Here is a 27,893-nt window from a genome sequence, read left to right as displayed (position 1 = left end):
ATATAACCTCTGTGTGAGTGTGACCACGTGCCCACTGAAGGAGGTGTTGCTTTACTGCTCTGGGTTTTAGGAGCTGCAGTGTTAGAGAGCACATCCGTCGGAACAGCAGCCAGAGCTACCGAGCACGTGCAGACCAGACTGCATACCTGACCCCTTTTGCCCAAATGCTTTCAGAAGCGGTGCTCACCTTTCACATACCCTAAGCAGACCTGGTTCGTCTGGCACTTTGCATCCCCCCCCCTCACCCACGAGCACCACCAGCAAGCATCCAGACCCCCTGCACCTTCTCTACTGTATGCCCACCCCCCACCCCTCCTCGACCCCACAGGATTTCAAATTATTAGAAAGAAAATGTTCAGATTCTGCAGGCTCAGCGTTGCCCCCCCTGTCCGGCATATCCCCCTGTTCTGCAATAACAAACGCGAGAGGGGGGTACACACTGAGAAAATAAAGCAATCAGTATCGGCCATTGTGCGATTTCCACCACAGAAGCAGAAAAAGTGTTGAGACTGCATTATGAAAAACAAGCAGACAGTAAGGAAACACCCCCCAGAATAGCAAGAAACCGTCTACGGCTAAGATTAGTTTTCTTATTACTTTACATTTTTTCTCTTTCTGCATTTTTTTCATGTCTGAAATATTCCGCTTCTGACCTTTGGCTTGTTTATTGTCTGCCCGTCTGTCCAGGGTGTGATTTACCTAAAGTGCCCCTACAGTCTAAACCACTTCAGCAAAAAGACACTTTTGGGAAACTGTGCCCCCTTTGTAAGAATACAGTACACTCCTGGTTTATTTTGTCATACTATAAATGTGGCAGGGTTCATTCTGATGTGCTGTTATTGCTTCCCCCTCTGAAGATAGCTGCTAAACCAGTCCTCAGACAGCATGTAAACAACATTCTCAAGTTTGATGACATTTTTTTGCCTGGTTAGATATTGTCAATTGCAGCAGAGACAGAATGTGTTAAAGGTCAACTAGGGAGGACATAACCACAACAGTCACCCTCTCCTTCTCATCTATTGGGAACCTCTAGATTCCAAGATTCAAGAGTCAGAGCAAAGCATTTTGTAATTTGCCTCGGGACAGTTTGGGTATAATAAAAAGATAAAATGAGATCAGATAACTGCTGGCAGAAGCTTGCACGTCTCATTTCCCAAACCATATGCTCAACCCAGTCTCTGCTGCAGTCTCAACAAACTGCAATAAGAGATACTATTTGTCTTACTCATTGATCTTGTCTTCATTTTGCGTCTGCACTTTTGTCTTTCGCCCTCTTTGTCTTCCCCGTCTCAAGGAATCTGATATTCTCTCGTTATTAATCTCCCCTTTCTTTTAGCGTCTCTGTCCATGTCAACATTCCTCTGCCTTAACATTCCCACAATGCAGCACATTTCAGGCCGTAAATTATTAATTGGAAACACAAAGTCGGTGACAGTCCTCAGTATCACTGGCACAATACGCTTTATAATTTGAGGTTTTGCGGGAACGAAAGGATCTGGACTGATTTATTTGTTTCCTTCTTCCCCATGTGATTTGAGCAGCAAATTTCCTCGCTGTCAACATGCGCTGTCTTCATATATGAGCTATACCGTCAGCACGGGCCGCTTTGGGTGACCATGTTATGACCCGCATATCACTTCATACAAGAGCAGGCATTTTACAGGCTATGCACCATGGATCATGTTGACAGCACTGTTATTTAGTGTTTTGTCACTTAGCCGACTTTCAAGTGCTTCACAATCTGCTGCAGCTGGTTTACACTACGCTTTAAGTGTGTCTTGTTTTGATGGTTTTCACCTTCATAGTAACGCTTGTTACATCACTAACACTTGAAAGTCAGAGTCTGTTAACCTATTGTTTAACTGATTGAAAATCTTAACTCAAGGTTCACTTACCAGCTTTTTTTTCTGCAGCTTTCATCCACATCTCATGGCGTTTGCTCTGCTGCCACGGAGAAGCTCAGTTGTCATTGCATGATCTCAGTGAGACTTAAGACTCGACTCAGCAAACTCCATTCACAGATTAACGCTGTGACAAGGGGTTGAAAGTTCAGGGGAAAAAGCTAGTTCGTAGGCAGTGAGAGTATTTGTGAAAAAATACTCATTTTGAGGCCAAGAATGAATTTTTACACTCATCATTTACATCCGTTATGATGACATTTTACCCATCAAAGTATATGCTGACATCTGGGTACACCAAAGTTCAATGGGACAAGAGGCATTAGCAGTTTGGCCAGATCTAACCTGCTTTATTTCACAGTAAAACGTTATGTCAGAGCACCTGTGATGTCGTTATAATCCCTCATTGCACAGGAAAAGTATCTGTGCACAACCACAGTATGTAGGTCGAAGCTGATGTAAAGTGTGATGTCTGTTTAAAACAGATGGTTTGGGTGATAATTTCACATTTCACCTTTATTTTTTATTCCAGATAAACATGGGTTTTGTTACAACCTGTCCGAACACCGGACCACTTGTGTTTCTTGCCACATACCACTTGTTTTTAGTGACACTGTAGTGTTCCTTGTTAGCTGACACTATATGATCCGATCCGTTCAAGTTCAAAAGTCTCAATTTATCATCTTCAGTGTGAGTGAACTCTACACAAAGCAAATGAGGCAGAGTCAGTAAGTGACTGGTAGTGATATGTCTCGCCCCGTCCATCACTGAAATGAATGGGGAGTGAAATCTGGTGTGACTGCAGCCATGGTGTATTTTTGGATAGTTGACATGGGTTACATTCAAATTAAATTGAACAAATGAGTACAACAATATTATAACTGATTGAAATGATGCTCAGAGCTATAAAACAGGATATCTAATCTAACCATGTCTAACTTTGTAAGAGGAAGAAACTCAAATCACAAAGCAAAACCTATCCAAACGCTTCCTTCTTCAATACACTCTTCATCACAATCAAATTAGTTTACTGCTTCCTCATGTTTCCTTTTTAAATCATTTCCTTCGAGGATTCAGTGAAGTTCAGGGGGATGAAAGAGTTGATATGAATTAAACATCCCACTAATAAATGTAGAAATTGCTCATCTGATCAGCTTCAAACTTGGCACATGTATTGCTGAGGGACAGAGGAAGTGCAGTGTCACTTGAGAAGTTTTTTGGACGGGCAAGACCATAACCCTTACCCTCCATAAGTAATGATGCGAGTTTGTAAACAGAACCCATAACTCCCATCAGGCTATTGACGGGCACTACACTATAGTTAGACACGTTCCTTTAAGCAGCCACACAAAGGCTTTTTCTATCAGCAGAATCCATCCCAGCTTGGTAAACATGCTTATCATGCATCCCAAATGTTTTAAGATAGTCTGCTTTGCGCCGCAATGCTATTATTGTGCTGCTCAGCCAACACAGCCACTTTCAATCCTAACCTTTTTTTATTTTTTGTATTTTTTTTTTTACGCTAGTGGGTTGCTTTCCCATCAGGAGAATGAATAAGAAGTAATTTTGTTGAATGATGTTGACTGTGGGTTATGGGGGGAAAAAAGCATAAATAATGGGTTCTGCCAGCTGAGGAAAATCATTTGGTGCTCCTTAACTCAGCTGGGGCGCTCACAGTGAAAACAGGCCTCGGCTGTGACGGGGGAACATGAAGATCAGCTAATGAAGCGGGATTCATTTCAGCAAGCTGATAATTGCATCTGGGATGTTCCGAGGCCTTTAAAGTGACTGGTTACATACATGTAGTAAAATCTGGTGAACTTGCAGTACAAAAATGTATGTTGGAAATCTGCTACTTCCATCATAGTCAGAGTTGACATCTAGCATTACCACCTAATGCTTTTAACTGTCTTTTCACTTTAGTAGAGCCAAGACGGTGGGATGTAACCGAATGTAGGATGCCAACTTGGGTGGTAGACATCTGCCTTTGTTAACCACCATCCTCAGACCCCATTAATTTGGCTGTCTTGAGGTTAGGACTGACAGTTGAATCGTTTTCCAGAAAGTTCAAGACCCATAGTTGTTGTAGTAACTGTATCTGAGTCAGTTAGAACTGCTCTTAAGGTTCTCAGTGGAGTGAAGGCAGGTAAATATCTGTGTCAGTACAGTCCTGTTTAGTTTTTATGTGTTTTCCAGCTTGCGTTACCATGAAATTTTCCACTATTTCCACAACAGCCTTGAGTGATTTGGGTATGTGCTTTCTTGGAAAGCATAGGGCTGACTTTGGAGTAAATGTACCAGAAATTATAAGTGTTCTCATTATAACATTTGTGAATTTTATGGCACAAGTTGTGCTGCTGTAACAGAATGCCACCCTTTTCCTAGAGATAATCGTGCAGGATTTATTGAAATCTGTTAAATGCCACACATGCTTTTAAAACCAGCCGTTCTTTATTGATTGACTGTAATGGGGGCTGCTCTACAGGAATGGACTCTTCCTGTTATATCTGTTTTCAATAAATTGATGGAATGAACATGGCCTGACCGCTCTCTGTCGCTGTGTGCATGACATGTTTGGAGAAACATCTGGAGGCAAGAAGAGAGAGACAAGAAGAGGAATGTGTGGAGCTAGTAAGGTGAAGAAAGAAACAAAAAAAGTCAACTAGCTGTAGGTTTTTAATCAAGGCAGCTGCATACGGGAGCAACAAGAAGGCAAAGAGGTTAGGGCTTGAGCCTGTGTTATGAAGTGTTGTGGTAAAGTATGCGCCGTTTGTTTGGGCTGGAGTTAGATATGCCTGGCAGCTCCCAGCAGGAGGTCTGTGTCCTGCCCAGCAGAGGCTCACTCTAATTGGTCAAACAGGCAGTGTGGCATCTTGGATTGATCTCATGCCTGGAGCCAGGTACAGTGTACTTAGCAGCATATCGAGGAAAGAACACAGTCATGTACTCGCAATCACTGACTGTCTGTAGGTCAGCAGTCCTCCCATGGCCAGCCAGGCGGAGGAGGAGGAGGCGGCTGCTATGGGAAGGGGATACAAGGCTAGACAATCTCGCCTGACACTCTCAGGTTGACCAACTCAAGTGACACTTTCCTGAGAGTGGGCCAATTCCAGGCTACTAAGAGGATCAGTTTCCCCTTCCTGTCCTGACACACATACCCAGCTAGCGCCACTCAGATGTCTTCAGGCTTGCTGGTCACCAGGCACAGCCGCTTCGAACACTGTTCCACGCTTTATAAAAGCCATGTGGTCCTGCAGTATGGATGGGATCAGAGAGTGTTTTACTGCAAAGACAAAGTCCTCACTAAGAGGATTGAGATCTTAAACTTAACTCTCACAGAGTATAACTACAACCACGGGAAGGCAGCAGGCAAAGGCCACTTCATACAACTTCAAAGAGACTAGATAGTAGCATAGAAATGATTTATGCGACAATTCATTGGGATTGAGACGAAAACAACTGTGGGTGGAAGGGCAGACAGTAGACAAGCATGATTGCATATTGGAGACAGACACGGAAAGGTGTCTAATCTTGGATCTTGGAGTGGCGAGGCCAGCATGTCACATGTAGTGATGTCACCTCCGGAGAGCTGGGCATGTGTTTCAAGTCAATAGATCCTTTCCAATAATCTGTATCTGTATATAATCTTGGGACAGCAGGATGAAGGGAGAAATTAAGCCATTTGCTAAATCAGTCGATTCACCCAAATCACAGAAAAATTTATTTTAAGTAAAGGTTCGGTGAAGATATGCTTGTTTTTTTAATAACCATGTGTGAAATCCCATTTTTATCAATATTAGGGTAGAGGCATAAATCTCAGACAGAAAGCTGTAGATTTAAATTTGCACTAATTTGTTCTCTTAAACAGTACATTAAATTAATATGCAAAGGAGCTATTTGTAAATTTTGAAAACTTATAAATAGCTGTTTTATGTTTTGATTCATCAGCACTATTTGTAGCTACAGCAGGCATCTATTTCAGTAAAGTAGTTCAGACAAACTAAATGTAAACTACCTGGTGAGCAGGAGAAGGCAGACAAAGTTAACAACCAGCTGGTGAACATGGTGGAGCATTTAGCAGCTAAAAATCCAGATATTTCCCTCAGGTAGGCAGTGACCAAACCAAAAGAAACAAGCTTACCTTAACAACTTTAGGTGAAGTATGTGATGATTGAATTGACAGCTTATTGTACTATCCACAGTTGGTGAAATGAAGCAAATAAGTGCAAGTTTAAAGGAGCAAATTTATAAGTTTTGCTATTGCTACATAGCCAACATTTGCATTAACAGCTGTTTACTTACCAGTCTTGCTTCAGCTTCAGCCATCGTTCGATTTCCAAGACAAGAGGTTATTGTACGCGCTGCATCTTTAGGGCAGATTGGAGGCCACAGTGAGTTGTTATCGGAATTTGACGAGACAGGCTGGGGCTAGCTAGTTAGCATGCTAACTTCAGTAGAAACAGAAGCAAAACAAATGGGTTGCTTTCCACCACTTGGCACAGTTCTTGGTGAGTAAAGGAATGAAGTTTGACGCTGAAATTGCAATGTTTCTAGTAAACACCTGTTAACACAAACGTTGGCTATGCAGCAATAGCAAAACTTACAAATAGCTCCTTTAAGTCACAAATATGAGGACTTGCAACTTGACTTGGAGCTTACTGCTTCAAGACCTGACCTACTTAAGACTTGTCATCCTTAAGAATGAAAAATACCAGGGAGGCCTTGCACAGCTACAAACCTCGAGCGTTAAGTTGGTGTATGCATTGAAAGAACTTGCTCTTAGTTAAATATGCATGTTTGAATTAAAAATGTTCACTGTTGCATAATTCTAATGGTCACCATTCAAATACCTGAAACATCTCACTGGAATAATTGTGACACATCCGAAAGGTCTGCAAAAAGCTCTACAAACGAATATCTCAGGATCAATATGTTCTGCCATTTGGGTGAACTGGGCCTTTTCTTATGGACTTGAGCTAATGGATTTGAAATTGAAAGATGAACGCTTAAAAAAATCTTTTTCTCTTTCTCTCTGACAAAGGGACAGGTGTTGGCGCTGCGGAGGGCACTGCCAAAAAGGCGACTGAACAGCCCATTATGTATGAATGTAACACTCCCAACCCCTGTATATTTTGACACATGTTGGAGCCTGACCTGACACTGAGCAGGTGTGTGCCAGAATGGGCTAAAAGGCAACATGTCCTGCACACCAGCTGCAGAGTGGCTCTGGCTGAACCCTGCCGCCTGCTAAACCTGTGCGCCTGACGTGCTGTTTGGATTGCGGGTGACTGATTAGGTCGTGATGTGGAGCCCTTCCACCACAATGCGCCTTAGCTGCTGCACTCAGGCGGCTAACAGCTGCTCTAAGCAGCACCTAGCCATGTTCTAATGGATGGCTTCCATGCTGTACATGTGGAGGGGCTGACAGGGTGTATAGGAAAATTTAGGTGTGGCCACGGTGTTCGACATGTAAGATAATGTATGGAGCAACCTCTCCGAACCCCACTTAATCAGATACTGCTGTTAAAGCAATGCTCAGGGCTGCAGCTAACACTTTCTTCATTGATTACATACTGATAATTTTTTTTGAATCATCTATAAGATGTCAATGGTGCTGTTCTCATGCTCCAAGAGCCTATGAGCCTTGTTATGTTCAACAGTACAAAACTGATATTTCTTCACAGTGCAAAAGGGACAAAACTCAAATTTGAGAAGCAAGAACCTGCAAATGTTTTGCATTTCAACTTCATAATTTATCACAATTGTTGTAGGCCAATTTTCCATCGATAAACAAATTCTAGATTGGCAATAAGTAGAGTGCACCTCCACCAAAGCCAAACAAAAATGCCCTATCACGCAATGTTAAGAAAAAAATTCCTGGATCGACTTGAACCAGATCTGCACAAGAGAGCACAGACCTCCTCCAAGGCCAGTGTCGTACAACATACACTAGACTTCAGAAGAAAAAATTCTATTTTATAGTACATGATCCGGATCTTTAATCAGTTCCTCCTTGGCCCATGCTTCCACCAAGTTCGATGCAAATTGAATCAGTACTGTTAAAAACCAAACAACAAACAGACCCACTCACCCACTGTGGCTTTGAACAGTTTGTTACCTCAGACTCAGGGTCACAGCAAGAAAGCATCAAAACATTCTGCAACATAACCTGGTTCTTCACTGTCTCTCTACTGCAGTGGTTCCCAACCTTTTCCAACTCATGGCCCACTCGAGAATTTCAAAGATGTTTGCAGCCCACATCCAACACCATAACAATACAGAGGCCAAATAATATGTTCTCAGATCACTTTTTATTTGAATGATAAAAATCAAACATTCAGATCTGGACTGAAAGCAGGAGGAGCTCAGTTTTTCCTTATTAGTTTGATGGGGGAGAGATCACTTGTCAGTTAATCATCTGTCCCATTTTGATACTCAAATTTTAGCCATGGATGCAATCTTTTAGTGTGCACTCAATAATTACATCTTTTCACAAAAATTGTGCTGTTTTGCAAAGGATTTGCCAGCCCACTTGCAATACCTTCTTGGCCCAGCAGTGGGCCCTGGCCCATAGGTTGGGAACCACTGCTCTACAGTTTATACACAGGATATTCCAACACACACATAAAAACGGCTAAACACACAGTAACATTAGCTGTACATGACAGCTGGTTAAACTATGCTAGCTTACTTTGGTCAAACATTTTTTATTATTATAAGATTTAGCTATAATTTGGCTAAATGTTATGATAAATATGTTCTTTATATTTAGTTGAAACATGCTGCTTTTATGATTTTATTTATAGCTGTTTGTCATTTCCAGCTAGCTAAACAGCTAACAGAGCCAGAGAGAAACAGGAGCTCTGTTTTCAGCCAGATTTTTTACAAAAGATATTAGGTTCAGAACGTACGAAGAATTGTATGATGCTGCAGGGGAGGCTGTAGAAGTTTCTGTTGATATTTTGATGCTTTTATTTTGCCATGAAACTGGAATTCCTCTTGAATCCGTCGTAACTTCTGTCAGCTGCTGTAACTACCATCCTCCATGAAGAAGCAATGAGCCACAAACTTTGGTGAGTGTTTAATACTCAGAAATAGGTTTTTTAGTAGATTATTTCTTTAAATGACAGAAGATATATGTGCGTGATATTTATATGTTCACACTCATACACATGTCCCTGTGCTCCTCACAGCAGTGATTCTGTAAAGGGCACCTAGAGCTCTGCAGATTGTTTAAGTGAATAGAGAGAGTGAGGGTGTGTGGGGGGAGAAATTAATGGTTCCCCCATCTTATCGCTTAGCAGAGAGGCTAAGTGAGGCGGTGGTGGTGTGGTGGTGGTGGGAGGAGTGGCTGTAAAAGGCTGGTAAAGTAAATACACTGTGCTCCTCTGTCAGCAGTGGAAAAAGACAGAAGAATGAAAATGTAATCTCGCTCCAGCTTTTAAATCTGTCTCCCCTGCAAGACCTTGAGAACAACACGTTTCCCATCAAACGGCAGATTAATCTTGTGTTACTCATGCCTGGTCACATCCTGGTCCTCTCGCAGTGCTGGGAAGGCTGTGTGGGACACCAGCGGGGGAGGGATGACAGGGGAAGATGGGAGGAATTGGCTCAGCGTGCGCATCATATCATCTGATTTGTGGGGAGTGGTGGGGGGAGGGAGGAGGTAGAGCAATCATAAAGATGCCGGGAGTGAAAGCAATATCACCGTCTGGGCCAGCGTCTCTCTGAAGAGCTGTCTCCTATAGGTTGTGTTTCCATGCCACCTGCTCTGCATTACAAGGCTGCAGAGCTGCTGACAGCAGAGTCTGCAGCCTTGTGTTCGCACAGACTGATGAACAAACGCTGTGGGATCAAAATGCAGAACTCAACGGATTTCAACAGAGTAAACTTTGCTCCTGGACTTTTAACCATATTTCCTACATGGAAATAAAATATTCATACAAACATACAGGGGGGAAACTTAATTACAATTAATGGCATTACAAAAACAAAACAGCTGAGATTGTCAAAAGTACACATTCCGTATTGCAGCCAACAAATTCAAAAGCAAAAGATTTTACAGTTTACCCTGTTTGTAATTGACAAGAGGTGATTGATAGGTGATTGGCAGTTAATCTGACATGTAAATATTTGAATTTTCTGTTTTCTAACGGCTGACATTTAACAGTATGAGCTATCTACCCTGTATTTATGTGGCTGAGCTTTTCCGAGCAGTCTGTCACTTGTGCTGGTGGAAGTAAGGTGATATAACATTAAATTTTTGTGCCTTCATCCAGAGTCAGTAGTAAAGGTTAAAGGTTGTGATGTCAGTGCTAAGGCCACTGACAATGCTTGTAATGCATTATCATGTTGCACTCACCACTGGTAGCCGAGGCTGATAAAACCCAATCAGAGAGCGACCTTGGGTGTTTACGTCATCGTTTCCAAAGGTCTCTGCTTTTGTCCGCCCAGACGACATAACCCTGGAGTTTTCAAACTAAAACTGGTCCAGCAGCGTTTCCAAAAGTCTCAGTTTTTTTCCGATCAAAAACTCCAGAATAATGTGGACACTAGGTGTGAACAAAGCAATAGAGATGGCTTTTAAAACTAAAACATAGGGGTGTGCATGTAGTCTTGTAGTATTTTTTAGATGGAAACATACATACACACACTATTATAATATAATAATAATAATAACTTTATTTATACAGCACGTTTCAAAGTTACAAAGTGCTTTGCAAAGCATGTACCTTTAAGGCTGAGTCTTAACCACAGTGGCCCAAATCTGAATCCAGCCCAGGGTCTTTGCTGCATTTCATCCCCTAATTTTCCTCTTTCTCTCTCTTCACTTTCACTGTCATAATAAAGGCAAAAGAAAACAAAATATAACCTTAAAATAAGGTATGAAGAAGACCTTGACTGACAAGTCTAAACAAGTTTGACAAGTTTAATGACCCATAGGAGTGTCTCCTGAAATAGTCCCCCTACGGCGGCAGGTGTACCGTACCTTGGTTGTTAAGGTTACAATAATAAACACACAGTCTGCACCAACATTGGCATACCTACCTTCGTCACCATGGTTACTATAATAAGGGTCACGGCTTGGTTAAGTGTAGGAGAAGATGGTGATTTGGGTTAAAATAAGTACTTCCTCAACATTAGTCGATCTTTGTTGTCATGGTCACAATAATAACTTTGTCGAACAGTCATAGATAATAGAAACAACATAAACTGCTACTTTCACATGGGAATCGAACACCGCTCTCCTGTGTCATATTCATCCATCCACCCCAACCTCCTCCTGACTTTGTCGCTTTATAAACTACGTCACCGCACTTTTCCCTTTGCTCCTGTCATAATTATTACAACCACTAGATGTCACCTAGCAACAAAACGTAATTATGGGTCATAATAACCTGATGCATGATCTATGGGATCTTTTTACAGGAGGATAGTCTCTTAAAACTGGTTTTGGTATAAACTGTGGGGATGGTAACATTACTCCAAACTGAAACAATCTAGAACTTGTGGGCTGGGTTCATATTAAAAACTGAGAAAATGAGGCTCAGATACAGACGTCTTCACATGAGCAGACGAGACTGAATCTTAAGAATTAAAAATCTGACATTATATTCTCACAATACAAATGCACTTGAAGCCAAGATGACACAATGGTTAGTGTGCAGCCAGAACTTCAGGGTGTTTCTGTTCAGTCTGCACAACTTGTACAAGTCAGATTCATATTTCCTGACCATATAGTCTAATGTATCTTTGCCACGACCACCTGCGAAATTCCTCATGTGAACTTTATTTCTGACACAAAATATTTGGGAGCTACTTGACATAATGTAGAAGAGAAAGTGAGTGTGAGAGAAAAAAAAACACACTGTCATGCACGCACATGGGCTCATCAAGGCTCACACACACACACACACACGCACACACACGCACGCACATACATATCCTTTCTTGGAAAGCCACAAGTTTCTAATTATATCCTGGGTTTCAAATAAAAAGCGTTTACAGCCAATTCGTTTGCGTAAATGCCATTCCTGTCTGTGTGGAGAGATGTAACCGTTTCTACCCCCGAGACAATAAATAGTTTATTGCTTTTATTTGTCATGGCTTTATGTTGTATTGCCAAGCCCTCAAAAGAATAGAAAAAAGCATATTTTCCCACTAATGACTGTGTGTGATTTACAGAGTCTGTCTTTGACATGGGGGTGTCTGTGCTTTCAAACCGAGCATAATTAGACCTCTGGAGCTGCATGCAGCGCAAAACACATTGGACAGAAACCCTGCGCTTCCCAGAGACACTCTGCTGTGCGGTTTGGGTATGATGCTGCTGAAAAAGTCGGTGCATGAGAAAAAACGCCCGGAGGTTTCCCTTTCAAGCACACGCACGGACACATGCACGCACACAGAGGTCAATGATATCTGAAACAAACATAATGATTGGCTTTGACACACTTTCAGATTCAGATACAAGGGGAGAAGAAAGAGCATATAGATTGGCTCAGCGGGGATCCAAAGAGTTAGTCAAGCATGAGCTGTTCCCTGCCGAGCAGAGAAAGAACGGATTCCCCTCCCTCCTTTGTCCTCGCTGACCCTGAATGCTCACCGAGTGATTTTAACAGGTCACAAAGGAGCAGGAGTTCACACTTTTCTTGACACCCCTCACCCCTCTCACTTATCCTCCTCCTCCTCTCTCCTCCTTCCTGTCTCTTTGCCTTTGTCTGCCACTCTTTCACTCTCCACGTGGAAAAAAGAGTAAAGAAGTCCTGAGACGTTTCTGTTTTGAGTCCCCGTCAAGTGATTTCTAATGACACGCTGCTCTCGTCCCCACAACATGTATTTTAGAGTAAATGAATCAGGCAGTACATGGCCTCATTAAGTTGAAAGCGCCGCGCTCTGCCGCAAAAGTACATGTTGCTCTGGAGCCGGGCCGTTCACACCGAGAGGCAGGCAGAGCTGCAGACTCCAGTATCACACATGTGCAAATAGGGGATTGTCTGTGTGTGTTTAGTGTTTAGTGGTGTGCACTCTCAGAAGGCAGGAGTGTTGAGCAACATTTCAACTGAGAAATAATTTGGGATTTTCACTTTGTTTCCTCGTTTGTTTATGGGATGCATTCATTTGCTGTTACACACGCCAGACTTTAGCTCTCAGTTCAAAGCAACTTGATTTGTAGGGCCATCTTTGGGCCAACCATCACTTAAACTTCTTGTGGTGTCCCTGACGATGCTGGCTGTAGTTGGGCTTCACCACTGGCTGTTTGGCTGATGATGTTGCTGAGAGAGAGGTGTCTGATTCGCTGATTTACTCAATTTCTGTGGTTTTTGAATTTTCTTCCTGCAGCTTCTCATTTCTTTTTCCACAAGCAAAAAGACGGTGGGTTGAAAATACCAGTACCAGTAAAAAAAAAAAAAAAAAAAAAAAAATACGCCTCAACTTTCTATCAAACATCCTTTTGAATCAACTTTTTAGACTGACAATGGTAGTTTAAGTTTTAAAATATTTTTTGGGGATGTGAAGGTGGATGTAAAGGCACAGGAGACAACAGTCAGCTAGCCGTGTGCAGCTTTTAACGGAAAACATGAGGCATTTGGTGAATCAATTTTTGTCAGCACTACGCCTTTGAGGTGTGTCAGGGACCTAACAGTTGACATGTTAAGTGAAAATTTAAGTTTTTTAGAAATAAATCTTATATTTTAGTTTTTGCTAATAGCATTGTACATACTGACTGATGCACGCTACAAGAGTTTTAAAATCCTAACTGATTTTGAGAACGGGTTACATCACACACATAAAGAGAAACATAACAGATTATCTTCTCTGTAATCTCAAACATGCACACACTACAAGAGGGAGCAATCAGGGAGCAGTGCAACACCTGACATGATCTCATCTCATGTGATCTCACGGGGAAGCAGATGTAAACAAAATGGAGACTTGTGCAACAACCTGTTACATTAGTAATATGTTGGGTGGGAAAAAACAAAAGTCTGGGTGAGAAAATGTTTGTGGAGATTCCTCAGCAAGAATCGGAGGTGAGATTATAACTGTCAGTTTTAATATCTAACAACAGTGGTATGCTAGCTAAGTTTAGCCTCAAGCACTAGACTTTTTACTGTTGCTTGGCAACGCCGTCAGCTAGTATGGGACTGACATAACCACAGTTGTAATCATCTTTATTTTAAATCCTAAATATCAAACATGTTTGATATTTATCGGGTCGGCCCTGATGAGTCGATGAGCAGTTTGGGAGGTTTAGGACCAGATCTGTAAAGAGATCACATTACCAGATAATCTGACATCAGAACCGGCCGAGGTCCAGGCCCAGATTTCTCTTCAGATTGTTTTGAGCCCAAACTCCTGTAGTCTGAACGTGGCATTAGACTGGTATTGCATCTTAAGAGTCAAGGCAAAGGTGTTGTGGGTAATTGTAGTTTACAGGGGCTCTCAAAGGAACTAATACACACACCTCGCAAATCTCAATGTGTCAGACAAACCTGTTATTTGATTTCATTAATTAAGATTCTTGTTTGCTTCATCAGAACAGAAACTACCCTTGGAAAAAATTCAAATACCTCCAGTGATCTGTCACGACAGATTGAAATCTGATTGCTTAAACCACAGGAAGTTTGAGAGTCATCCCTGTCAGATGCTGAAATGGCTTAAATGCATCTGTCTCTGCAGACACATATGTAATCTTTACTCCTCCATTAGTGTAACTTTGTCAGGAAGCAGCCTGTGGAAATGTCCACTCACTGTCTGATTTTCTTAATACATGCATAGTCTGTCTAATGCATAATTGCATGTTGCCCAGGAAAACAAAGTTAGATTGCAGTCAGATTTGTGGTCAGGCCAATGCATATATGTGGTTAAGTGTAAATTCAAATGACAAGTTTAAGTGATCTGAATGCGTGTAACTGCGAAAATAGATGCGATGCATAAAAATACATATGCTGCAGGTTATAACACTGAAGTCATTGTTTTCATATTATTTTCATATTGTTATATAAGGTTTGCCTCAAGTGCAGAGTTTGAAGCTCAGAAAACAATGTTCATATCATCAGTCATCTAATAGATTAAGGGAAAAGCTCCATTTCTTTACCAGCTGGGATTTTTGTATTCTGCTGTTTCGGTTGTTATGATGACATTTTACACAGCAGCTTTGTTGTGGTGATTGAATAGTGAAAGATTCTTTTAGCTTTAGTTAAAGTGATAGTTTGGGTCATTTGACGTGAGGTTATGTGAGGTACTTATCTACAGTCAGATAGTCAGTTACTCTGCTGTGTGTTCATGTCAGTGCAGAAACAACACATCAGGTCTGACTAACACAAATATCTTAGTGTGAGAAAACACCATCTATTTTGTGCAAGAAACCACAAATTCTGCAGAACCAGGATGTGATGAAGGACATTTCACATGACTCAGACAAACACAGTAAAAAATAAACATCATATACACAAACACCCAAAACAGGTGGTGGAGTCATTGTGTTATTCACTTAACTTCAAGCTGTGTCAAAACAACATTATATATGAGGCACTTTTGACAAGGGAGAGGAGAAACAACGTGATGTGATGACATTTGGGAGCTCCACTAAAACTGTGACATCTCAAACTTGTGATTTATGCCACAGCAAAGCTTGATAATGATCATAAATGTCCAATAATAATAACAAAGATTCAGTGTTTATGAGGCAGAGAGTTAAAAAGAAACAGAAATCGTTGGTAATAGCTCATAACCCATTCAATCGCCAAACTGCCTCATCATAAATCTAATCTGCAATAAACCACAAACAAGCCAGAGGAGGTGAAATTAGGCTTTTTGCTAAAGGAGGGAAAGAGGAACAATTTATTGCATTGATACATTTCAGCTCCCCATTAGTGGTGGTCCTGCTGATTGTGGGGACAGATTGATAACATTGATTTTGCAGCGTGTCACAGTCACCTGACTGGCGGGGACTGGTGGAGACAGATCAGGAGGTTTCTGCAGCCAATCACAGCTCAGCCGCGCAATCTGTCAATCATATCACCACAGCCAATGGTTTACCCTGCAGCTAAGGCTGAAGTCCCGCCTCATCAGCTGCAGTCAAAGGGTTAAAAAGAAATTTACTCTGGTCAAATCATCTGGTGGGTTGATCTCTGAAAGCCACAGAAAATACACAGCCTTATTTTATTCTTCTGTTCTGTTCCCCAAAATGTGACAGAGGACCGACTCAAAATTTTCTCTGTGCACCTTAGATAATGTACCTAAATACTAAGTATTGCATTTATTTTATATATTTGACATCACACATTAATTACTAAATCTCTAAACCAATACAGACACTGAATAAAGAAGAAGAAGGGGAAAAAAATCAAATCTTCTAGTTGTCTGGAAGGATAGAAAAACAACATTTATATTTAAAAAACCACAAGTTTAAACATGGTGGTCTTTTGAAACTGAAATCCAGAAAGAAGAAGTATAGAAGCAACAAAAAGACAAACTGATGGACTCTCTAGAACAGTAGATTCAAATATCTCAGACAACATTTATAGCATTTGTATATTCAACCTTTATTTAACCAGGATGGACCCACCTCTAAACTAGCAGCATAGTTATGATCAACAAACCAACACAGACATTCAAGGACAAATCTTTCAAAACCAACTGAATCAAATATGAAACTGAAAGGATAAAATTAATTTTAAAATGACAACATCAAAACGCTCCGTTTGTATAAATTAAAGCCCAAATTGCACAAATACAAAGAGCCCTCCATTCACCTCCAATTTTGAGTCTCCAGTTGTCCCAGTGTGAGGACAGCTGAGGACATGGCTCAAAGCTCTGATAAGATGATGCAACTCCCTGGATCACTAATTTGAACCTTGGCCATCAAAGAGTTAATCCCTCCTACCCTCAGCATACATACAGCGATGCATTGATCACTAAACACATGTTATCCACGCATGCAGTTACTCTATTTTAATACAACAGTCCCTTCCTCTCTGCTCTGTGCTCCACAACCCCCACCTCTAACCTATGTGGCAGGTGGGACATAAAATGCTGGGAGGTCTTGAGCCCAGGACATCAAAAGGATGCATCATGGGTGAGTCACCCAGATCCAGATCACTGCCTTGCATCATGAAAACACAGCGGCTGTGCATAAAACACTCGTTGGCAGTGAGGAGAATGGAAAGTGGGATACGACCGTCACAGGGGAATGTAATCAAAGTGCGTTTTTATTATGTTTTACAGCGGGGACCACGGGACACTGCGGCCCTTACCTCACACGTCATTCTTCTCAGTCACTGTATGCTCAAGTGTGTGTATGTGTTTAGATGAGTGTGCGCGCATTCCTGTCATTCGTTATATGAGAGTGCTGCATGCCTGCATGCTTTCAGATGTTTTTCGGTGAGAGAATGTCTGGACTACCATTTGTGGCGTTTGTCGAACATAAATGACCATATTGTTCTGTTGCTGTACATGCATAGAGAGCTGAAGTAAAAGTGGAACTGTAGGGTTCAATGCAAGATGTAAGAAAACCTCATTAAAGTTAAACTGACAGTTGTAAAAATGCAAATGACTTTGTTTTAAAGCTGTTTTCAGACAGATATCGAAAGCACAATTTGACCACTGGACCGTATGTGTGGTCCATGATGATTCTCCCCAAACAAGCAATATTCCCACTTTACAGACATCAACTGTAAGCTACCTAGTTATCCACAATATATGTCGGAGTGTATCTGTCTCTCTCAGACTCTGACTGAACTCTGAACTCACCAGAAACTCCAGCTCATTCTTCTTCGAATTACCCTCCAGTCTCACATCTTTTTACTTGTCTCTGTGTGTTTATGAGCTAATGATGAATTCAAAAAGCCCCAAGTGCAAATTCTTTTGTTCAAGCTGAAACATTTGCAACCAGTTGTGCTGTGCTGGTGAATTTGTGTCTAATCATGTCTTTCCTTTGATTTTGTACAATCACCTGACATGGTGTCTGAGCACACAGTAAAGAGGAGTGGTAAATATTTAACAGAAAGTTTTAGTGGCCTTTAACAAACACCATATCCCTCAAGCCCAAGACCGTCACAGGCTAAATGTTATTGTCTGTGCAGACTGATGACAGTCAAGGGGTAAGCTATGGCTGCGCTTCATTTTACCATGCTGGCATGCAGGTTGCTGTGAATCTAAAAGGTAAGGGGTTGCCGACTCATATGGGGTGCAGGCGTCTGATGAGGCAGCTAGTATGATGTTGAGTCTGTTGATAATTAAACAGCAGCAGGCAGTGGAGATGTTGCAGTGCACTTAAACTTTATCTTTTTGCAGCTTTCAAGAGTTGCCAGACAGTGAAGTACATTTCTCATTTGGGAAGCCATGTGAAATATGTTTTAATGGCTTGTATTGTTTACAGTGCTGTTGGTACATGTGTTATATTGTACATGAGCCATGTACTGCCATTGATTCAATTCATTAATATGTCCCATTTTCTGTGCTGGATTAAAATGTTGGTTGGGAGTGAGTTACAGCTCCCAGTGAAGAAGTTTAAGTATCTTGTGGTTTTGTTCACAAGTGAGGGTATAATGCAGTGTGAGATTGACAGGCGGATTGGAGCGGAGTCAGCTGTAATTTGGTTATTGTACTGGACCATTGCGATGAAGAGGGAAGACAAAACTTTCAGTTTACCAGTCAATTTCAATCCACACCTACTGTATGGTCACGAGCCCTGGGTAGTGACCGAAAGAATGAGATCATGGATACAAGCAGCCAAAAATTAGTTTTCTTTGTAGGGTGGCTAAGGTTTGCCTTAGAGACATGGTCTAAAAGAGCCCATTGAGGTGGTTCCGCCAACTGATAAGAATGCCTCCTGGGTGACTTCCATTGGAAGTTTTCTGGGCATGTCCAACTGGAAGGAAATCCCATGGAAGACCCAGGAAACGACAAAGAGAATATATATTTCATCTGACTTGCAAACACCATGGGATCCCCCTTGAGAATCTGAAAAACACTGGAGGGAGGGATGTCTTAAAAAGCACAGAAAGAGATGAACAAAAAGATAAGGGAGATAAGAGTTCAATCACATGTACACTGCCATGCAGGTAAAACTTTATGTACCTTTATTGATTTGAACAAATTAGTTAAAGCTGGTAAACAGACCTTGACTTAACTGTTTTCTGTCCATCGTTGTTGAACTTAACTTCATGAAGTTCATCAGGTGGTAATACAGATATGTTGCAGATTGTTCTGAAAAGTCTGTATTGCTTTAATTATAGCAATAATGAAAGCTAAACAAAAATGAATGCTCAGTTTATGTTGGCTGTGATGGATAACAAAACTTAAGCAAATATAAAGAGTTTGCTAAACCGTTATCATACCAAGAAATGAATGGAAACCAATGACAGCCTGAAAGAATGGGAGAGGGTATATTCAAATTTCCAACACACATTAGCATGTTTTGATTAGGGACAGATTTCTATCAAGTTAAAGTTTTTGTTCAGTTCTTCCAACTGGAAGCAAAGGTCTTGCCCAAATGTTGGCCCATCCTTCTTTCATTTTCTTTCATCGTGTTTGGGATTGGGGTTCTGGTAAATAGAGACTTTGAGATAACAGAGGATATGAATCACAAACATGTGACACACCATCTCTGATATTCATTAAGGAGGGTTAGGCATGTTTTCCACCCTTATCCTCCAAGATGTTAGTCACCCAACAAACAAGAAAAGGACCAGAGAGAGAAAAGAAGGGAAAGGGTGAGAGCTGAGTGATGGCAGGATAATAAGCAAGGCGACTATTCTGAGTAAGACAATACTGAGGTCGTCTGAAGCTTTAGCAACTCCTCTGTGGAATAACCTTCACATTCTGAGAAGTGTTACAAGGGTGCATTTCAGGAGTAGAGGGCGACAATTTGCTGGTCACCTTTCACAGCAAGCTGAGGAAAGGAAGGAGGGAGGTGTGACGCTTCTACCAAGTGAGGAAATGTGGGAAAGGGGGAGCTTAATATGGTAGGAATCCAAAAAAGCCAAAATATCTAGAAGGCCCACCATGGCTGAATGCCTGTGCCACTTTGACACAACACCTCTCTTGCCTTTGCAAATCATAACACAGTACATGGTGTCAGGCATGCACATACACTACCCTCAAACAAATGCCATGAACCACCCTTGGAGAGTGGAGGAGGGTGACAGAGCAGCAGAGAGGGACCGCGCGACCGAGCATAGGGGTTTAGACGGTGCCATTTATAAAGCATGGCCCTCAGCCTGCCTCATAAACTGTGCATTATTCTGGGAAAGCAGGAAACCAGCTGGACTCCAGGAGAGAGGGAGACGGGGTGAGAGAAAAAGAAAAAAATATATACATATATAACCCTTTTCTCTCTGTTTCTTCTCTCTCCAGTGTTCTTTTCGCCCACCTTCATGCCTGTAGAGAATTTGCTCGAGGGAGAAGATACTGGAGCCTCCGAGCCCATTCCAGCAGACCAGGTAACAGCTTTATCCATCAGATGTTAGGATGTCTTTCCCTTTTGCCAGGTCTGGTCTGTAACTCACCCATTGCACCCCATACACATCCTGTAGCACCAGCCATTTTATACAAACATATACACACAAACTCAGCAGAAGCCACTTTGTACTTTAAAACTGCTGATAATCATCGTGTCGATGATGCACATCTTTTTACATGATATTTTTTACCATTGCAGTTTTGTGCTTATGTGATCCCTGCTTGATTTTTGCTCCCCCAGCCCCCAGCTTAACTTATAAATATTTAAATTCTTAGCATTTTTTGTGTTTTCTATCATAGTATTCTAAAACCCTTTGTTGTTTTGTTTCTTACTTGTGTATGCCTACACAAACGGAGTTTCAATTCTCTATATGGCAGAAATGACAATTGAGTTGACTTTGGCTTTGAATTTCACTGTCTCTACTCTTCAAGACCTTCAGAAATGTGAGTCCAGAGTTTAGCCATGGCCTTGAATTTCCATCACAGCCACATCCTTGACTTTCTTGAGCTTGAAGGCAAAGCTTTCAATTTACATTTCCCCACCCATGGCCTTGATCTCTGTATCCTTACAGCAGTAATACAATACAAACAGGTCAATACAAACAGTCAAGACTTACAGCAAAGCTCTCACACTACAGGAAGTAGACAATGATGTATCAGATCGGAAACAATCATAAATTGAGCCAATACAAAGGGACAAAAAGGGTGTCCTTCAAGGGACAGAGTGAGGAGCTCTGACATCCACAAGGAGTTCAGAGTCGAAATGTTTCTCCTTTGTATTAAAAGTTGTCCTTGTTGAGTTGCCACATAGCATTTGAAACCTACTCCCCCGTGTCAGAATGGGGGAGGCTGCATCCAACTATGTTTGCAACCTCTTCAAACTGATAAGTTGACATCAACGCCAGGCATGCAGATGTGTAAAAGCAAACAGGATGTGATCCTCTCTCTCGAACTCTTTTTCATTCTGCCAACAATCTTTGTGTGTACAACACACAGTGCAACACTACTGTATGAATGCCTTTGAGGGGAGACTGGTATCTCTGTTTTAATAATTCATTCTGTCTCACCACCCTCTATTACTTTCTTTTGCTCCATCCTTCAAGTGTAGCCATTTGAAAAAGGGTTTACTTTTGCTTTTAGGTATTTGTGAGATGACACTTGGTATGAACATCTTAGTTTCATGCATACCCTGAACTCTCAGAAACCTTTCTTAGGTTTTCTGGGCTTATCCCAATTGTAGACCCAGACCATGTTGGAGGACTTATCATACCTACAGTATCTGGCCTAGAAAGTCTTCTCGAAGGAAGAACTGGAGGTTGTAGCTGGGTAGAAGGACACCTGTGCTACCTTGCTCAGCCTGATTCCACTGTGACTTGGACTGATGAACTTCTCTTTTGGAAGTGCAGACCCTTATCTGATAACCTGCAGCAGAATGGAAAATAAATTATTCTCTATTATTGAGCCCTAAAGATCTTCTTACCTAAACTAGGGATACGCATTGTTTGAACATTTTGATACAGTATTATGATACCCGGGTTTGGCATCAACACCAAAATGATGAATTTAGAAAAAGCATTCAATTCCAACTTCTCGGTACTTGACAGTTTTTGATACTCCTCAGTCAGCGGACAGAAAGTACTGAGTTTCAATACCCAACCTTACTCAAAGTCCATGAAAAAATATTGTGTGTCGTGAAAGATGTGGATGATTACATCAGGAAAATGAGATTGTCACGACTTAAAAGTTGACAGGTGTTTGGGATTTTTCAGTGCCTGGGAAGATCTTAAGATGACGAGAACTTAATAAAGCTGTAAATTGCAGTGTCAAGGGAGGTTAACAAAGTTAGGTAAATGTGTGAATGATGGCAGCATGGCAGGGAAACAGAGAGACAGCTGATGTCTCCTTATTCTTTTTCCCCACATTCTTTCTCTCCATGCCATTCCCCTTCGTCTTCCCCCAGGGCACCAGGAGGTTTATGTTTAGACAGGATAGAGTTCTCCAGGGCCAACATGGATAAAGCTCTCCCTCGTCTCTGCATGGTGAATGTGTCAGTGGGGAGAGTTATAAGCCCTGCCCTCCCCACCACCCCCACCTACTCCTTGGCAAGTGGCAGTCAGTCAGCTGATTTGTGCTGCTGAGGGGATTTGGTGTTCCACGTAGGCTATTTAAAAAGCACGACACCTCTCTCTCTCTCTCTTTTTTTCTCTCTCTCCTTCCTTCTCTTTTTCTCTCTCTCTTTTCCACTCACTCACTTTTTCACTATCTCGTGCAGTGGCTCTCTTACAACCACATAACATACCCCTCACCCATTCCCCTATATTGCTCTCTGCACTCCCTTCCCCCATCCTCCATCTTTTCAATCTGCCTGTTTTTCTGCTCACTGCTGCCTCGATGTCTTTTGCTGCCAGATTTGTGCTTCTCTCATATGAAAAATTGATATGTATAGAAATTGATTGATAGTTTAACATAAGATTTAGCCCATTGATTGTCAAAGACGTCTCCATATCTAAATGAGTAAGTGGGTAGTTTCCAGTGCCTTTCAAAACAATCCTTATAAGTACTCCAAAAAGGCTAATGATCTGCCATAATGTCTGTTTGCATTTGATGGTACAAAATTTTCATTTCAAAATGGTGTTTTAAAACAAAGACAATCTCCATCCAGATGACTGTTTTTACTCTATACCAGAAACAATCTCTGTCCATACAAACACACCTGAAAACGAATAGACACATGACTATTCACGTACACTGGGTATGCACAAGCCCATGTAAACAGGAAGCAGATTGTCTACTCTGCTGTTGATTAGTTGCACAAAAAACCATGAATGAAATTGTAGTAAAATGCAGAATTTAACTCCACAACAGCTGCAAAGCAAAGACAACAAGGTCAGTAGCTTCAGTATTTTGTTATCCATGTTGCTTTCACCACTGGTAGTCGAGGCTGATAAGACCCACTCAGGCAGTGACCGTGGGTGTATATGTCATCATTTCTAAACATCTCTGTTATTGCCCATCCACACCACAACACAACCTCAGACTAAAATGTATTCAGCAGTGCAACACACATTGGTCGTGTTGGATTGTGGACTCTCATAATGCATGTCGACACTGGGGAAGAGGACAGTGATACATTCCTCCAAGTTGTCATTTTTGCCGATAGAAGTCATACAACCTCTTTATTCATTTCAGTGAGGCAACTAAGTTGGCTAAGTTGCAGAGAGATTTGCCAAAAAACACTTGGTTGCCCGCTCAACTTTTGCTCAACGCAATGAAACGCCAAAAAAATACGTGCAAGTGCACATGTTGCCACAACCAAGGATAAAAATAACTGGCATCAATGTAACTCTCCAGAGTTGCAAAATCCTGTCTATTAGTATTAGAAACCTTTGTGTAGAGATCTGATACTTGATAAGTCTTCAAACCCTTGGCTCTGTTACTTAAATCACCTCACATCCTTAATCATATTCACAGTAATCTCCTCATCTGATCTTGCAGCAACGTGCCCGCACTAGCACAACCTCAGGGCTATTTTCAATCTGACCATCCGCCAACAACATTACATTATTTCCACCTTTGTTGCTGTTAGAGGAGTAATCATTCACGTGACCACAAGATGATGGTTGTCAGGGTAGTTTTGTCAGGGTCACAGGTTGTTTTAAACTTTTGCTCGAACAACATGTGTCGTCATTCTTCTAATAAGTAAAGTAATCATCATTGCAAGACTAGATGAATATGTTTTACATTGGCAGGCTCAGGGTCATCAACTTTACATTGCGTTATTCACTGTGTGATATAGACCCTGCAGAAGTGTAAATCTGGTTGAAGTAGTAGAGATGCACATAACTACATGATGTTAACAGTGGGGGTCTAAAAGTCTGAGACTAGAGCTTAGTTACTTTGTGAATGTGCTTTAACCTACACAGCACGTACTGTATGTATGCACGCACACAGACAAACTGACAAACAAACACACACAGCTATAGATATATCACACACACTGTAACATGTATCCCTTCCAACCCGTGAATGAAACCATGCAATACTGCAGGCTTTACATTCTGGGAGTGTCTCCCGCACCTCGACTCCTCTGTCAGCAGCGGCTGCATTTACCCTGTTACATTTACAACGGAAACAAAAACATGGCCTTGGGACTTCATGGCAATATATAACACACATGGGAGTGTGTCTCACTGTGTGTGTGTTTGCCTTTTCTGAGTACATGTTTATAGGTGTGCATGTCTGTGAAATTTAAGGGGAAAAATGGAGGAAGAGTTATCTGTTATTTCTAGAAAGTTAGTGCAGATTCCTTAGAGTGAGACATGTACAAAAACTAGGCCAGGGAATAAGAGGAGATACCAAAAATGGACTAAGAAAACAAGAGAGAAAATGAGTGGCAGTTGGATCTGGTGAAAAAAAAGTCATTAACAACATGAACCAGCAGGCAATGAGTACATAATAGTTACTGCTTTGTTATTAGTGCCCTGAGTTTCAAACATGAGGTGAAAAATACCAAATAAGCATGCTGATAGAGAACTCTGTCAACAAAGGAGCCTTCTTAAATGCACTGAAAACGCTGGGTTATAAGCTCTGTGTCCTTATAAGGTACAAAACTGGACTGTGTTGAACTGTGCAGGGGTGTGGTAAGGTTTATCAGCGTGTGTTTTAGCTACTGGCTGGCAAAAGCTTTCTGCATCTGACTCAAGCCACAACTTTGATGCCTTCAGACTTGACAGAATCAAAAAAAGACTTAATGACTCATGACTTTACTTGGACGCGAGTCTCATGACTTGAAAGATGTGATATACTCCCCAAGCCCAAAGAGGAAGAATCTTGGCTGGTGCTCAGTGACTGAGCAGACATGCAGGCCGGTGCTCAAACTGTAGATGTGCTGGAAGCTCAGCAGCATAATAATTATAACTTTAAAGCAGGAATTATAAGAATTAGTTGTCAAGGGCTCACATAGGGACAGAGGGGAGAGAGAAGAAAAGGTGACTGAGATAAACACTTGAGACCATCCTCCCTAGAAGAACAAGTATTAGTTGCTTCAGCAACTGCCCTAAAACGACATGTTTATGCTCAAGTGACAAAGCCCTCTAGTGGCCATAAAAATTATGACAAGAGCATTGCAGAGCGAACAGGGAGGAGGTCAGGGGGGGATGGATGAGTCGACAAAAAGGTGGCAGACATCTTTGGTATATTATATATAGAGGAGCTTGTAATTTGTTTGTTCTTATTGATTTTTTTCCTTTTTATGAACACTTAACATTATTACTAATACTAATACCACTACTACTAATAATAATAATAAACTTTATTTGTAGCACTTCTTTCAAAAAACAAGTTTACAAAGATAAAACAGTGGTGCAATCATGACACAGAGATTAAAGGAAATTAAATAAAAAGCTTCAAATGATGAAAAAGCAATGAAAGCATAATGCAAACAGAAAAAAAAGAGGACACTGAGGTTACTTGTCTAATTCTCAAGAGATTATCCCACAGTTGAGGAGCCCACACAGCAAACGCCCCACCACCCTCTGTCTCCAGCCTCACCCCCGGAACTGAGCGCAACAGCTGATTCGCAGATCTAAGAGAGCGAGCAGGGATACAGGGGGTGAGAAGGTCATTGATATAAGATGGGATCAGGCCGTAATTTAAAAACAAGAAATAAGATTTTAAAATCAATCCTCAATGCCACTGGTTACCAGTGCAGTGAGGCAAGAATCGACTAGATTTCTACCACCCTCCACCGTACTCCTGTTCATGGTCATGTTACACCTGAAAACCCATGTTTTAATGTCTTTGTTCATCATCAGGGATCTGAAAACAGGAGGTTTCCACACTGAATAAATGAATCAATGTTGGAGTCATGGTCGTGGCTGAGTTATGAAATCCTCCTGCACGGCCTCTCCTGCTGCAGCGCTGTCAGCCAGACACAGGACAACTATTTATACATCCAGCAGTCACCCAGTGTTATTATTATCCCATTTAAGCCCAGTAATCTCTCTCCTTTTAGCTCTGGTTTGGTCTCTACCAAGACCTGAGAAAAAGATCTAGCTCTTTAGCTGCTACATGTTTATACAGTCTCAGAGCAGCTTCAGACAGAGTGGTGAGGCCGAACCAAACAGTGAATCTTACACAATTACCTTAAGGAAGCTAAACTTTTAAAGCTGAGTTCATCACTATGAGCAACCTTTCGCACAAAAGTAGTGATTAGTTAAAATGAAGCTACAAAGACCAAAGAGGTGAAAGTTTGGGCCACCATCTGCATAGAATAGTTGTAATTACAATTCATGTGACTCAGGAATGTATTAGTGATGTGTATGCAGTACTGTATGTTTGTATTGTTTGATATAGTGGGTATGAGAGGAATGGAGGCTCCTCAGAGCGGTCCAGGTCGTCCCGATGTGGCTGCGAAGCATCCGATTAACGACCCTGGCCTCGGAGAACCTGCACATAACTCATAATGAATATGCACACGTGTGTGTACGGCATGTTTGCATGGACAGACAAAAGTTCACGTTTAACTCGTCCTCTTTGTTTTCTCACTCTCCACACACACCTGTGTGTAAGTGGGTCATATCCATGTCTCCGCTCCCTCCTCCACCTCAGCCAGTCAGACATCAAACTTCTCTTCTTCTACTATTCTTTCAAGTTTTCTCCTTTTCCCTGCCATCGCCTGCTTTTTCTTCCCCTGTGTGCTACTCATCTCCCCATCTTCTCCATTGTTCTCATTTTTCATCTTCTCTTTTTTCCCCTTGCCCTTCTTCTTTCTTCTTCTTAAACTCCTCTCCTTCATTTTAACTCCTCCCATTTTGTCTTATTCCACTTATCTGCCTTCATCCTGTCTTCCACTCTCTTCTTCACTTATCTTCTCTGCTCTTCTTTTCACCTTTCCCTCTCTCTTCCCTTTTTCCTCTTATCTTCTTTCCATTTTTTTGTCCCCTTCAACTCTTCTTTTTTCAATTTTCTTTACTTCCCATTTTTTTCAGTTTTGTCTCCTTCTTCCTTTTCTTCTCTTGGTCCCATTTTCATCCTCTTCCATTCTTCTTTTTCTCTTCGACTTTCCTCCACTCCACTGTTCTACTTCCAATTTCCCATTTTCTTGATCCTCTCTTCCTCTTTCTTTCTTTCTTTCTTTCTTTCTTTCTTTCTTTCTTGTCTTCTTGTCTTCTTGTCTTAGTAGTTACATCTCTAAGATGTAAAGATACATGACAGTCTTTTTCATTCACATCCCTCCCTCAGTCTCTTTTTTATTTCTCCCTCTCACTGTTAAACTGTGTGTGTGTGTGTGTGTGTGTGTGTGTGTGTCTGGCCGTCTCTCCGGGGCTGTGGGACAGCCACTGCCTCCGTCCTCCGTTGTCCTGCTGGGCAGAGCAGCTGAATAAGCTCATTGTCGGCCTGTGGAGAGTGCAGGTGCACCTCTTCTTCTTCACCTCCGACCCTCGGCCCTCAACCCCACAAAGCCCTTTGTGAACTCTATTTACTGGCGACTCCAATGAAACTGCAGTCCATTACCAACATCTCCTC

At 41.6% G+C, this 27,893-nt stretch overlaps 1 long non-coding RNA gene across 3 annotated transcripts in view; it reads left to right on the top strand.

Moving 5' to 3' along the window:
- The window catches only part of LOC139626259 (uncharacterized), a 47,491-nt gene that overhangs the window by 6,800 nt on the left and 12,798 nt on the right, over positions 1 to 27,893 (top strand). For all 3 annotated transcript variants that reach the window (XR_011692176.1, XR_011692178.1, XR_011692177.1), the window contains exon 4: positions 20,262 to 20,347. This is a non-coding gene — a long non-coding RNA (uncharacterized lncRNA). The remainder of the gene's footprint in view (positions 1 to 20,261; positions 20,348 to 27,893) is intronic.

The sequence above is a fragment of the Trachinotus anak genome, unplaced genomic scaffold (assembly GCF_046630095.1).
Source record: "Trachinotus anak isolate AG129_WGS33_773 ecotype Australia unplaced genomic scaffold, CSIRO_AGI_Tana_v1 ptg000010l, whole genome shotgun sequence".
NCBI classification, from domain to species: Eukaryota; Metazoa; Chordata; class Actinopteri; order Carangiformes; family Carangidae; genus Trachinotus; species Trachinotus anak.
This window is presented reverse-complemented; position numbering and strand designations above follow the sequence as displayed.